Genomic DNA, 11,083 nt, shown 5'->3' with positions numbered 1-11,083 from the left:
CCCGGACTGGCTGGGGAGCCCACAACCTCTGTGGTCCCCTAGACCACAGACTCTTTGAGCAGAGGGAATGAGCTCCCTGTCTTTCCATCCCAGGTACTCCGCGCTGAGTCTGGGCAGGGCTGCAATCACTAAGCATGTCAGACAAAGTGAATAGTGGAGGGTTTGGAAAACCTGTCTTGTGTTTTAACAAGGTGGAAACTTCATGCTCTGACCAAGGAGATCTGCGTTATTGTCTGTCTTCAACCCTGTGTACTCTCTTTGGCACCACATATACTAAAATTGGATGATACAGAGAAGGTTAGCATGGCGCCTGCACAAGGATGACACTCAAATTCATGACATGTTCCTCATTTGGGGGCTTCCCTTGTGGCTCAGGTGGTAAAGAATCTGCCTGCAATGTGGGAGACCTGGGTTCGAGCCCTGGGTTGGGAAGATCCCCTGGAGAAGGGAAAGGCTACCCTCTCCAGTATTCTTGCCTGGAGAATTCCATGGACTGTGTAGTCCATGGGGTCGCCAAGAGTCGGACACGCCTGAACGGCTTTCACGCTTTTCGACTCTTGTATCCTGGGTCACCTTGGGTGTGTGTGTCAGTGGCTTCTTTTGTAAAATGGGGACAATCTTGGACTCTCTGCCTTGGCCTGGAGGGGTCAGTGAAGAACCTTTAGCTGGAGTACAGCTGGAGGATGTGGGTCTTGCTCACACAGTCCAACCCAACAGTGCCCAGCATACAGTAGGTGCAGTGTAAATGACGGCAGGAGTAAGTGACTCAGCGCTTTTCTCACCATTTTATTAAAATCTGCAAAACCCACCTGACGTCGACAGGGCCATGGCAGAGCTGAGTTGTCTTGGTTTGGAGCAGGGCTCTGCCATCTTCTATAGGAATCAGCTGAAAATATGGGGGTTGCTTAGGGCTGGCCCTTTAACTGGGGGTGTGCTTACATTGCTGCTGCTACTGCTGCTAAGTCGCTTCATTCGTGTCCGACTCTGTGCGACCCTATAGACGGCAGCCCACCCGGCTCCCCCATCCCTGGGATTCTCCAGGCAAGAACACTGGAGTGGGTTGCCATGACCTTCTCCAATGTATGAAAGTGAAAGTAAAAGTGAAGTCGCTCAGTCGTGCCTGACTCTTAGCGACTCCATGGACTGCAGCCCACCAGGCTCCTCTGTCCGTGGGATTTTCCAGGCAAGAGTACTGGAGTGGGGTGCCATCGCCTTCTCCAGTGCTTACATTAGGTTGGTGCAAACGTAATTGCAATTTTGGACCGTGAATTTTAAATCATTATAGCTAGGCTCAAACACATCTTTATTAATCAAAATAGGAACCATTACAATCAACATATTTTTGCCAATGAGAAATAAGTTTGTTTATTCCTACAGTGTAAAAACCCACGCCTGGGGATTCAATAAACTCTTGGAAAGCATTTTCTGCCTCCTGCTGGCTATGGAAGTCTTTCCCTGCAAAATGTTGTCGAGATGCTTGAAGAAGTGGTAGTCAGTTGGTGGGATGTCAGGTGAGTAATGGCAGGTGATGTAAAAGTTCACAGTCCGATTCATTTAACTTTTGAAGTGCTGGTGGTGTGACATGCTGCTGGGCGTTGTCGTGGAGAAGAATCGGGCCTTTCTGTTGCCCAGTGCTGGCTGCAGGTGTTGTAGCTTTTGGTGCATCTCACTGATTTGCGGAGCATACTTCTCACATATGATGGTTTTGCCAGGATTCAGAAAGCTGTGGTGGACCGGATCAGCAGTGGGCCACCAGACAGTGACTTTTTTGTTGCAAGTTTGGCTTTGGAAAGAGCTTTGGAGTTTCTTCTTGGTCCAGCTACTGAGCTGGTCATTGCCAGTTGTATGAAACTCACTTTTCGTTGCATGTCATAATCCGATTGAGAAATGGTTCGTTGTTGCATAGAATAAGAGACGATGACACTTCAAAAAGATGATTTTTCGATTTGCAGTCAGCTCATGAGGCACCCACTTCTTGAGCTTTTTCACCTTTCCAGTTTGTTTCAAATGCCAAACAACCATAGAGCAGTTGGCGTTGAGTTCTTCAGCAACTTTAATTGTTCTTAGTTGGTTGTTGTCAACTTCTGATGGCTGGTCTCCATACTTCTCATCTTCAAGGGTCTCATCTCCTTTGCAAAACTGCTTAAACCATCACTTCAGTTAGCAGTTCCTGGGCCAAGGCATTGTTGGTGCTGCGAGTTGTCCCCACTCTTTTACAACCCATTTTGAACTTGAATAAGAAAATTGCTCAGATTTTATTTTTGTTTAACATCATTTCCCTATTCTAAAATAAATATAAAATAAACAGCAAGTAATGGCTCAGATTGTAAAGAATCTTCCTGCAATGCAGGAGACCTGGGTTCAATCCCTGGGTCAGGAAGATCCCCTGGAGAAGGGAATGGCAACCCACTCCAGTATTCTTGCCTGGAGAATCCCATGGGCAGAAGAGCCTGATTGACTGAGCTAAAACAGTACTTCTACTCCAGTATCAAACAATAAAGTTCAATAAAACAAAACCGCAATTACTTTTGCACCAACCTAATTTATTTGGCCTCTGCTTTCCTAGAAAGGGTTAAACCTCAGGCAGCCTGGCCTGGGTGTTCTCCAGCTCTGCTTTGCCCCATTACCTTGCCTCCAGCTGAGCTAGGCCCTGGATTTACCCATAAACAGGTGCCACACTCCCCCGAGAAGCTAGAGATAAGGGCTGTCTCCACGCCCAGGAACTTCATGTGCTCTCCATGTCCCAACCGACCCTCTTGCCTGGGTCTCAGCTGTTTGGGAGGTTATCCTTTTTAGGCAACTTGGCCCCATCCTATGGAAACCCCTGTGTTAAGTATTAAGACTTTGGGGGCCTGGAGTGACCACACAGACACATGGTATTGATGATCAGGCTTCCAGAATCAGTCTTGGGCCTGGCAGGTCTCACCTGGCAGGTCTCACTGGCAGGTCTCACCAAACCCACAAAGGCTGGGACGATCTGGAGAACCTTCATTTTAGATCTGAGGCAGATATCTTCCCAAGGCTCCAGGAGCTTCAGTAAGTCTTTATTTCTAGTTCCATCTATACTATCAGATACTTCCTCCCAGCCAGTCAGTTATTAGGGATAACACCAGAGATGTCCTTTGGCCATTCTGCTCACGAACAGCTGAATTTGTCAGGCTAAGCATGACTCACGAACCGGTGTCACTCACCACTTGCTTTGTATCCCTACCACCCTGCCACTTCCTCAACCCAGAGCTAGGAAAGACTTCTGTATTCCTAAACAGTTTTAAAAAAAAAAAATCAAAAGAAGAAGATTGTGACATGTGAAAATTATATGACATTAAATTTTAAGTGTCCATAAAAAAAGTTTTATTGGAATAAGACCCGCTCATTGGTTTACCTCCCATCTCCGGGGGCTTTTGGATTTGGCAGAGCTGAGCAGTTGCTGGGAACTTAGCACTGCTGTTTGGTACACTGCCAATCAAAGGGATAGCATAAGTGTCACGTCTCTGCGTAAAAGACAGTCAAATACGAAGCGTATGGGGACTTCCCTGGTGGTACAGTAAGACTCCATACTCCCAGTGCAGGGGCATAGGTTCGATCCCTGGTCGGGGAACTAGATCCTGCAGGCTGTGGGGCCGAAAAGTAAAACAACAAACAACAACAAAAATATATGTAAGGAACAAATTGGGAAGAAATACTTGTAAAATATACAACCAAAAATATGCCGCATATAAAATCCACTACAGATCAGCATTAACAGATGAACACTTGCGATTGCCTTTGAGGCACATGACAGCCACTTTGAGCCCCAGTTAAATGAAATATTGTTCCCCCAGCAGACTCCCGTCTTCTCATTAATAGAACTGGGTTTCAAAACTTGGGACTCTATTATTTTATTTTTACTGCATTTTTCATTCATAAAAAGTTGCACCTTCATTGTCTCCTGGGTTTTGCCTCTTGGCCTGTAGAGCTAAACACAGAAGTTTGCTGATCTTTGACCTAAACCACTGGACTATGCCAGAAATTTCATTATTTTGGTCTCCGAATTCCACATCTTTGGTTGTCTTACCTCCATACAGAGCCTAGGAATCCTTACAGACCATAGTTAAGTTTGGCTTCAAATTTAACCACTCAAATCTCACCACTCCTACAGGAGCATTAAAAAATCAGTGGGAGGACCTGCTAAGATGCATCCTATGTCCTGCCCTCCTGGATAACTCTCTTCTCCCCTCTGGGTATATCCATTCCCCCCTCCACCCTACCCCTTTCTACTCTCAGGGAAGACTCTTTGACTTGTTAAAGCTTCATTGATTTTCTTCTCCTCTGCTCAGAATCCGCATATGAAATATTCAGTTCATCCTGGTGACTTGATAGATCAACTGATACCAGACGAAAAATTAATGTGTGTGTGTGTGAGTGTGTGTGTGTTAGTCGCACAGTCGTATCCAGCTCTTTGCGACCTCATGGACTGTAGCCCACCTGACTCCTCTGTCCATGGGATTCTGCAGGCCAGAACACTGGAGTGAGTTGCCATTCCCTTCTCCAGGGGATCTTCTTGACTCAGGGATCGAACCTGGGTCTCCCGCGTTGCAGCACATTCTTCACTGTCTGAGTCACCAGGGAAAATTATTTCCCTCCTATCATTAGCAAACACTGTGCTAGCGGCTAGATCAGTGGGAGATTCTCCGGCTGTAAATCGCCACCCCAGGACCAGCGGCTCCGGGCCCCAGGGCTCCAGTGGCAGTCAGGAACCTTAAGGCCTGTTTAGCTTGTGCTCCATCACTTCCTAACAGCGTTACCTTTTTCAGCTGCTCCAACTTCTGCGGTCTGCATTTCCTCGTCTGCAAAAGATGGGACTCAGGTTGGGTTCCCTTCAGGCTAGCCTGAAGATGTATTTAAAACCAAGTAAGTTGGCAAGAAGTCTCATCTGCAGGGACAATGCTCAAGCAGTAAAACCCAGTCCTCTCAATTTCCCCAGCTCCAGGCCGGGACAAAATGTCTCTTTAAGCTTTGGTGGCCCCATTCCTCCCCTCCTTCCTTCTCACCCCTCAGCCACATGCCCCCGAGGAATTCTGGAGCAGACTTACCTCCCGAAGCCCCAGGCTCAGCCATGCCCAGTTTCTTCATCCAGGACCAATTATTTTTTTCCTTCTTACCTTAAAGAATAATAATGAATCACCCTGTCAAACACAGAGTCCTTTCTATTATTCTCTTTGTCTGCCTTTGGATTTCCTCTTTGGTTGTGCAATTTGGCCTTTACAATATCCTTCCCTTGCTAACAAAAATGAAGCACTTGGGCAGAGGTGTTTGGAGATGTTTGGTTTCCTCTGGCAGGAATTTGGTGAGCTCTTGATTCTTACTTCTCCCTCTCACACCACGTCCCTGTAGCTTCAAATCCTGCTGCCTTCTTCTCTTAAGGATGTCTCAAGTCCGGCTCCTCCATCCAAACCCCACCGTACTGTCTGATTCGCCACCTCTCTCATCTCTCTCTGGTTCTGTGTATCCTCCACCCCAGCTTAAATCCTTCTGTGGCTTCCCATCACCCAAAGGATAAAGTCTTAGATTTCCTTCCACACTGGTAACTCACAGCTGAATCTGACTACATGCATGTGTGCAAAGTCACTTCAGTCGTGTCCAACTCTGCGCGACACTACGGACTGAAGCCCGCAAGCTCCTGGGCCCATGAGGATTCTTCGGGCAAGATTTCTGGAGTGGGCAGCCATGCTCTCCTCCGGGGGATCTTCCTGACTCAGGCATGGAACCTACATCTCCTGCATTGGCACATGGGTTCTTTAACACTAGTGTCAACTGGGAAGCCCAATCTGACGTAGTTTGTCCAGAAGAGTCATTTCTAATACTGAATTTGGATGCCTTTAGTATAGACTTTAGAGAAGGAAATGACAACCCACTCCAGTGTTCTTGCCTGGAGAATCCCAGGGACGGGGAGTCTGGTGGGCTGCCGTCTATGGGGTTGCACAGGGTCGGACACGACTGAAGCGACTTAGCAGCAGCAGCAGCAGCAGCAGTATAGACTTTGGAGAAGGAAATGGCAACCCATTCTGGTATTCTTGCCTGGAAAATCCCAGGGACAGAGGAGCCTCGTGGGCTGCCGTCTACAGGGTCACACAGAGTCAGACATGACTGAAGCGACTTAGCAGCAGCAGCAGTACAGACTTGGGGCTTCCCTGATAGCTCAGCTAGTAAAAAATCCACCTGCAATGCAGGAGACCCCGATTCGATTCCTGGGTTAGGAAGATGTGCTGGAGAAAGGACAGGCTACCCACTCCAGTATTCTTGGGCTTCCCTTATGGCTCAGATGGTAAAGAATCCACCTGCAATGTGGGAGACCTGGGTTCGATCCCTGAGTTGGGAAGATCCCCTGGAGAAGGGAAAGGCTACCCACTCCAGTATTCTGGCCTGGAGAATTCCATGGACTGTATAGTACAGACTTGTGATTAGCTGGCACCCAAAGCATCAGTACTCCTGCCTGGAAAATCCCATGGATGGAGGAGCCTGGTAGGCTGCAGTCCATGGGGTCGCACAGAGTTGGACACGACTGAAGCAACTTAGCAGCAGCAGCAAAGCATCAGAATGTGTGAACTCCCACAAGGTTCTTACTACGCTTGCCTCTTCAAATGTTAAACGTTGCTTTTTTCCAGTCAGCATCCGAGCCCCCACCTTTTAAAAAATTAATGAATTAATTTTATTTTTGTTGTGCTGGCTCTTCATCGCTGGGCTCGGGCTTTCTCCAGTTGCGCTGCTGTAGCTTCACTTACTGCCGAGCACGGACTCTATAGCGCAGGCTCCATAGTTGTGGCAAAGGGCCTTGGTTGCTCTGCAGCATGTGGAAGCTTCCTGAACTAGGAATTGAACTTGTGTCCCCTGCATTGGCAGGCAGATTTTTATCCACTGGACCACTCTAGAAGTCCTGAGCCCCTTTTCATTAGGGAAGAATTTTGTGTTAGTCTTAGATGGCAGAGCCCAGATGCCACCTCTCCCTACTCAGGCAGAGTGGGGACACAGGACCTCAGCTTGATCATTTGCATGTTTCCCTTGGGCTCTGGGTCTTGAGGAGTGGGCCAGCTAAGAACTACTCCGGTGGAGTACTGCGGTCCTCACTACCGGGCCCAGCGGCTGACCTGGACTGTCATTCCTGCACATGGTCCTCCTTGGCATCTATCTTCCTCAGGCACCTGGTTCCCCGGTCCTATGTTTAATCCTTGAGCCACTCAAGACCCTTCCCCTGTGTCCTTTTTCAACTATTGTTACCCAGAATGAGTTTCTGTGGCAGCAGCACAGCCAAAAATAAATAAACAAATAAATTTTAAAAATTGAGACATTAAAAAAAAACAACTGCTCTTGATCAATGACCATGAGCCACTCTGGAAATGAGGCATGTGTAACCCCCTTGTACGGAGCAGAGAAATGACTCACCCAGTTCACCTAGGGGTAAGTGGTTGGCAGGGCTGGGGTTTGTTCGCCGCCTCACTCAGCGACACTGTTTCCCTCTTTGTCTGGCACATGCTACACCCAGAGACTCAGGTGGAAAGGTTCAGAGGCTTTGGTGACTGAGATGGAGCTGGAATTTTGCATAAGAAGGATTTACTGAAACCAGAGCAGGTGTCATTGCCATTCTGCTGGAAGCCAGACTCTCGACACCTGTATTTTGGAAAAAACAATCACAATGAGAAGCACTGCTGGGCACACTTTAATTGACAGACACATTCAGGAGGACAGCGGGCTGCTCCAGGGGTGGGTGCTAAGTTCTATGATAACCCTTCAGAGAGCCCCGAGCTTACTCTCGTCCATCTCTCCCCCTACAAAAATTCTTGCCCCACCATTCTCTTCTTTAGATAGAATGAGACCCACACTATCACCCAGGCCTGTGAGGTCCTGCTGGTGTCTCGTCCTTAACATCAAAGGTGCCGAGAGCTCATTCCCTCTCCAGTGCCTTTGCACTTGACTATTCCCGTTGCCCTGCTGGACTCGTCTTCTTCCAGTTCTTTGTGGGACTGGCTCCTTCACACTCCCTAGTCTCTACTCAAATGCCACATCTTGAGAGAGACTTCTCGCACCTCCTCTTTCTAAATAGCGTCCCCAGTCACTGCTGAGCCCCGACTCTGCTTCAGCTCGCTTCACAGTGATGATCATTAACTGGCATGATATTAGATGTTCATGTAATTACATAACCTGCTTATGTTTAACTGGCTGTTTCTCCCATTAGGAGGTAAGTTCCATTAGTATAGGGACTTTGCTCATTGCATATTAAAAAGCAGAGACATTACTTTGCTGACAAAGGTCCACCTGGTCAAAGCTATGGTTTTCCCAGTGATCATGTATGGATGTGAGAGTTGGACTGTGAAGAAAGCTGAGCACAGAAGAATTGATGCTTTTGAACTCTGGTGTTGGAGAAGACTCTTGAGTCCCTTGGATGGCAAGGAGATCCAACCAGACAATCCTAAAGGAAATCAGTCCCAAATGTTCATTGGAAGGACTGATGCTGAAGCTGTAACTCCAATACTTTGGCCACCTGGTGTGAAGAACTGACTCACTGGAAAAGACCCTCATGCTGGGAAAGATTGAAGGCAGGAGGAGAAGGAAACGACAGAGGATGAGATGGTTGAATGATATCACCAACTCGATGGACGTGAGTTTGAGCAAGCTCCAGGAGTTGGTGATGGACAGGGAAGCCTGGCATGCTGTAGTCCATGGGGTCGCAAAGAGTCAGGGACATGACTGAGTGACTGAACTGAAAAGACTGATGTCTCCTACACTTAGATCAGCGCCTGGCTCATAGTAGGCAGTAGGGGAAATTTCGTTGACAGAGATAAATTCCCAAAGTTAAAGGGAGTTCCCCTCTTCCATTGGCTACCCTACCCTTCCGTTTTGCAAGACGCAAGAGGGCACCACTTACATTGTGTCCTGTGTGAGTCGCGCCCCCTGGAGCCCACGCAATTCCATGGCATTCCATGGGAAGCCTGCTTCCTGGAGTTGCCCAGCGGGACTTCCTGGGAAATGCATAAGCCCTGACATCAGATGGCTCTGGGTTTGGATATGGCTTCATCACTTAGTGCCTGCGTAAACATGGACATGTATTTAATTATTCCCTGTGTCTCAGCTTTCTCAGCTACATATTGGGGGTGATTATAAGATCTGCTTGGTAGGGTTGTTCTGAGGATTTCGTAAGATAATATACACAACGTTCTCTAATATAACACTGAAACCATACATCTGAGCCTGGTAGGGATGAGAGTCAGATGCTGAGGATACATACAGAAGCTCTAGGGGCTAAATTACATAAAAAGTGAGGATTAGTTCTATCACTCCGGTCAGTGGGTCACAAACTCAAAGGCATCCAGGGCTAGACAGGTCACTCACACAAGTGAAGTTTGCAAGGTCGCTGGAAAGCCAGTGCTCCGTCTAAAGGGAGCAACTGCTACCCTGCTCCAGCCACGGTTTGGTGGGGGGCAAGAATATGGCACAGGAGGGACAGAGTGGCAGCGGGGTCGGGGGTGGTGGTGATTCTTGTCTTAGTATTGCCAGAGCTTCTTCCTTTTCAGAGAAGCCCAAGTCTTTATGTTTGCCTGAAATCTCACAGGTTTTAAATATTGGCAACTAAATTAATTCAGTGTCCTGGAACCAGTCTCAACTAGCATTCTAACCAGCTTTGTCACTTCCTGGTATACATTCCAAAAGTCTCTCTTAATTTTAATCCACTTCATTCGGGTATAATTTACCTGCAGTAGAATGTTCATATTTTAAGTGTACAGATCCATGAACTTTGACAAACAGATGCACCCATGTCATCACCACAATAATCAAGGTATACAATGTTTCCATTATCCCAGAAAGTTCCCTGGGGTCCCTTCCCAACCAACCTTCACCTCTGCCCTCACCCCAGCCCTAGTCAACTACAGGCCTCCCTTGTTTGATTGCTCTTCATTTCATTGTGCTTTGCAGATATGTTTACAAAATGAAGGTTTGTGGCGACCCTGAACCAAGCCAGTCTATCGTATTATTTTTCCAGCAATATTTGCTTACATCCTGTCTCTGCATGATGTTTTGCTAACCCTCCACCAGCAAAAAAAATTAAGACTCACTGAAGGCTCGTATAAAGCTTAGCGTTTACAATCAGTAACATATTTTTAAATTGAGGTATAAACATTGTTTTTGTAGATGTAACACTTTTGCACAGTTAATAGACTACAGTGCAACGTAAACGTAATTCTTATATGTGCTGGGAAACCAAAAAATTCATGTGATCAAAACTCTATTGCTGTATCTGCTTTATCCTGGTGGTCTGGAGCCAGACTCACAGTATTTCTGAAGTATGCCCGTATTGATCTGCTTTATGTCATATAGATTGACTATTCTAGAATTGTATATAAATATTTATGTAAGTATTTATTAATGCTCTTTGTGTCTGGTACCTTCCACTTAGCACAGTGTTTTAAATCCTTTTAAATTCTGTGAGATCTGTTTCATGGCCCAGCGTATGGTGAACATACCATCTGCCCTGGAAAACAATATGCGCACTGCACTATCGAATGCAGTGCTCCGGAAATATCCATTTGGCCAAGGTGGTTGCTAGTGTTGTTCAGACCCTTCATGTCTTTACTGATTGTTTTGACTATTTATTCTATCAGTTGTTGATAGAGAAGTGTTAAATTCTCCAACCAAGACTGTGAAATTGTTTACTTTTCCCTTTCATTCTGTCAGTTTTGCTTCACCTAAAGGTTTTCCATGTGTAATATTTGTCTATCTGATGAGCTGACATCACTTTGAAAGTGCCCCTTTTTTATCTGATTTGCAAAACAGATACAGAGACACAGACATAGAGAACGCATAGACACCAAGATGGGAAGAGTGGGAGGGGTGAATTGGGAAACTGGGATTGACATACATGCTCTACTTTTTTTTTTTTTTTCCAAACAGGCTTATATATTTTAAAGAAATTAGGAAGCAAAAATAGACTTTAATAATATTTACCCAGAATTTTATCATTTCTGATGTTCCTCATTCCTTTCGAAAGATTTGGGTTTCCAATACTATCATCTCCCTTCAGGGTGAACAATTTCCTTGAGTTTAGGTCTGCAGG

At 46.5% G+C, this 11,083-nt stretch overlaps 1 non-coding gene across 1 annotated transcript; it reads left to right on the top strand.

The window, feature by feature from the left end:
- The first annotated feature begins 249 nt into the window (after positions 1-249).
- Positions 250-355, top strand: LOC133233847 (U6 spliceosomal RNA). The gene has a single exon (XR_009731895.1). It is a non-coding gene; the product is annotated as a U6 spliceosomal RNA (small nuclear RNA).
- The last annotated feature ends 10,728 nt before the right edge of the window (positions 356-11,083 follow it).

This window comes from Bos javanicus, chromosome 20, assembly GCF_032452875.1.
Source record: "Bos javanicus breed banteng chromosome 20, ARS-OSU_banteng_1.0, whole genome shotgun sequence".
Classification (NCBI taxonomy): Eukaryota; Metazoa; Chordata; class Mammalia; order Artiodactyla; family Bovidae; genus Bos; species Bos javanicus.
Note: the sequence above shows the minus strand (reverse complement) of the source record. Positions and strands in the feature narration are given on the sequence as shown.